General features: G+C 65.1%; 1 pseudogene across 1 annotated transcript; it reads right to left on the bottom strand.

Annotated features, from left to right (window-relative positions):
• Positions 1-6: 6 nt before the first annotated feature.
• On the bottom strand, positions 7-3,600 carry LOC112960852 (annotated as a pseudogene). The gene is made up of 4 exons (XR_003251863.1): positions 3,581-3,600; positions 1,500-1,722; positions 1,262-1,410; positions 7-614 (listed from the first exon to the last, which is right to left on the bottom strand). The product of XR_003251863.1 is annotated as a tubulin alpha-1C chain-like (transcript).
• Positions 3,601-3,718: the final 118 nt, after the last annotated feature.

Raw genomic sequence — 3,718 nt, 5'->3', positions numbered from 1 at the left:
GCATTGACATCTTTGGGCACCACGTCGCCACGGTACAGCAGGCAGCAGGCCATGTACTTGCCGTGGCGAGGGTCACACTTCACCATCTGGTTGGCCGGCTCAAAGCAGGCGTTGGTGATCTCYGCYACMGWGAGCTGCTCRTGGTAAGCTTTCTCAGCAGAGATGACRGGGGCATAGGTGGCCAGGGGGAAGTGGATACGGGGRTARGGCACCAGGTTGGTCTGGAACTCGGTCAGATCGACATTCAGGGCCCCATCAAAGCGCAGGGACGCCGTGATGGAGGACACGATCTGGCTGATAAGGCGGTTCAGGTTGGTGTAGGTGGGGCGCTCGATGTCCAGGTTCCTGCGGCAGATGTCGTAGATGGCCTCGTTGTCCACCATGAAGGCACAGTCGGAGTGCTCCAGGGTGGTGTGGGTGGTGAGGATGGAGTTGTAGGGCTCCACCACGGCTGTGGACACCTGTGGTGCCGGGTAGATGGAGAACTCCAGCTTGGACTTCTTGCCATAGTCRACAGAGAGGCGCTCCATGAGCAGGGAGGTGAAGCCAGAGCCGGTGCCCCCACCGAAGCTGTGGAAGACCAGGAAGCCCTGCAGGCCTGTGCACTGGTCAGCCTGTTGAGAGAGCCCCAGTTGGGTTTGGACAAGTCAGCCATGACTCCACACTCTGCTCCTTCCCAGGACAGGTCTAGCAGGAGCCTCCTGCCCCAAGCAAGGCTGTGGGCAGCGAGCTCCCAGCCTTTGATCCACCAGGAACACCCTGAGCGGAGCCAGCAGAGGAGCAGGTCCCGCCAGCCCAGGCGCCAGCCCCGGCGTGAGAACAGAGGTTCAAAGAGCTCAGGAAGCCTCACCAGCTCAACCAGCCCTTCCAGGGGCACCCACGCAATGGGGCCGCATGGTCCCTGGGCACAACATGGCCCTTTCTCCCCTCCGCAGCCCAGCCACGCTTGGATGGAGCTGCATCACTGCTGGGGCGAGAATGCTGGTACACGGGGTACCAGGGACAGCATGGACCAGGGCTGAGAGCACCACAACCCGCAGCACCCTCTGCCCTGGGCACCAGTCACCTCCCTCCCCAGGGCTCAGGGCCACCCTTCGCCCTTAGGCTGATGCAGCCCATCACCTCGCCCAGGTCCTGGATGAGCTGCTAATCGCCTCCCTGCAGAGCCATTCCCCTCCACGGGGCAGCCCAGGCTGCAAGCCCACCCCGAGCCCCCTTCTGCCCCCCACACCCCGAGCCAGCACCGCTGGAGGCTGCCCACCAGCTTGCGGATGCGGTCGAGGACCAGGTCGATGATCTCCTTGCCGATGGTGTAGTGGCCCCGCGCGTAGTTGTTGGCCGCATCCTCCTTGCCCGTGATCAGCTGCTCGGGGTGGAAGAGCTGCCGGTAGGTCCCCGTGCGCACTTCATCTGCGGAACAAGGCCGGGCACCCCGTTAGCACCGGTGATGCYGCCGCCGCCACCGCGGCCCCCCGCCCCGCGCCCGGCCCCGCGCTCACCGATCACCGTCGGCTCCAGGTCCACGAAGACGGCGCGCGGCACGTGCTTGCCGGCCCCCGTCTCGCTGAAGAAGGTGTTGAAGGAGTCGTCGCCGCCGCCGATGGTCTTGTCGCTGGGCATCTGCCCGTCGGGCTGGATGCCGTGCTCCAGGCAGTACAGCTCCCAGCAGGCATTGCCGATCTGCACGCCCGCTTGGCCCACGTGGATGGAGATGCACTCACGCTGCAGGGCATTGCGAGAGGCGTTGGGGTCTGGCTCCCTTCGGGGCACCGTTGCCCCCCCCTCCCAGCCGTGGGGCTCCAGGCCAGCTGGGAAGGGGCTCAGCCCCCCCATCGCTTCCCCCTGCCCCGGAGCTGGGAGCTGGGTTTTTACCCTGAGTTAACGCCCGGCTCCCTCCACCCGAGGCACGTAACGGGACGGCCGGGCAGCCCCAGCCTCCTGAAAGGGGCTATTCTTCGCCAGGGCCCCGCTTTGTGCCACCGAGCCGCTTCCAACAAATGCGCGAGGCAGCCGGTTCCCGTCCGCGGCCGAGGGAGCTCGGGGGGCCCCCGCGATTTATATAAGAACAGGCCAGTCTCCAGAGCCAGGGGACATTCCTGGCGGGACCCATGGAAACACTCCCCTTTTCACTGCCTGATCCCTGCTCCTCCAGCAATTGTGTAACCCTCTGAGCTCATTTGGCCTCCATGTTAATCCCATTCTTTTGGTACAAGGCCTTTTCCCTTTAAGCCAGCTTAAATCTGCAAGCGCCTGCCATCTGACTCACGGGAAAAAATGCCAGATAAGCAGTGGCGAGGGCTGTAATTTGCAGGGCTGAGGTCAGAAGACGGCGCTGAACCCGGAGGGCAGCCAGCACCTTTGCATGTCTGACGCCGGCGGGCACAGGCCACCTCCGCTCCTGGGAACGGCACCCGGCGAAGGCTCCCACTCCCGCGCGTGAGCCCAGCGCTCGGCAGCTCCGGCACTTGGCCGCAGCCCAGCAAAGTCAGCAAACAAACTCCAAGGGCTGGGGAAAAAGTTCCCCAAGCACCGCGGGAAAGTCTGGGAGGAGATTCCCACGAGTTTCCGCTGTCTGTTGCGCTGCCCGGCGTAGGGACGGCAGCTCGCCGAGCGGTGGGGAGCTCCCGCCAGCGGCACTGGCTGCTGCTGGTTTCGCCCAGGTGGGGATGACGGGGTGGGGGCCTGCCCCTGCCATCACCCCACGCTGCTGACACTGCCGTGACTCACCCCCACCTGGCTGCGGGTGCAAACTCCCCAGCCCAGGTCGGGCTCCCAGCAAGGGAAGCCTCTGAACCTGGTCACCAGGAACGGAGTAACAAGAGAGTCACCCCAACACCCCCAAATCCACCTTTTTTGGGCAGGTTTTCCTTCCTGCTTATATGCAGCCAGCCCCATGAGGCTGCACAGCTTAATGGTGAGGCCCTGGCAGGAAGTGGAGACCCGGTGTGGCTCCTGGCAGCCCCAGGCCAGCTGCTGCATCCCTGTGTGCCCCCAAACCAAGGGGCAGAGCACCCCAGGGCACAGGTCTTGCACATCCCTGGGGCAGGGTCACCCAGACTGGCAAGCCCATGGGCAGATGGGGACTGCTGCCCTGGCCATGGAGTAACCAAGGCCTCTGCAATCCCTTGCCCCACACATTGCCTTGCTCTCAGGGCATGCAAGGACCTTGCTTTCCACCCTGGCACATGGGGGGCCCTGCACCCCAGACCCCCAGCCCCACATGGTGGCCTTGAGGCATGCAAGGGCCTAAGGCATCCCCCACTCCACACACTGCCCTGGGGCACATGGGAACCCTACAGCCCCTACCCCACACATGGCTCTAGTTTTGGGGCATGCAAGGGCCCCAGATGCTGCCATGAGCCATGCAAGAGCCCCACACTCTGCCCTAGGGCATGCAGCAGCCTTGCGACCCTCCAATCCCCACCCCACACACTGCCCAGGCTTTAGGGCATGTAAGGCCCTGCACTGCCCCCCACGTGCTTCCCCAGCCCATGCATGGGCCCCACGCATTGCCCCCCAAGCCACCCCAGCCCCCCGCACGGGCACCCGGCGGAGGGCAGCCTCGAACCCGCGGCCTCACCATGTCGCTCACTGCCCGACCAGTTACGGAGCCGCCGGTGAGAGGGACGCGAGGTGCCGCGTGGGGCCGAGGCCTTTTATACCTCGGGGGGCGGGGCGTCCGCGGAGGGGCGGGGACTACGGGAGGGGCCCCGCCCTC

This window comes from Apteryx rowi, unplaced genomic scaffold (genome assembly GCF_003343035.1).
Source record: "Apteryx rowi isolate R43461 unplaced genomic scaffold, aptRow1 scaffold_999, whole genome shotgun sequence".
Lineage (NCBI taxonomy): Eukaryota > Metazoa > Chordata > Aves > Apterygiformes > Apterygidae > Apteryx > Apteryx rowi.
This window is presented reverse-complemented; position numbering and strand designations above follow the sequence as displayed.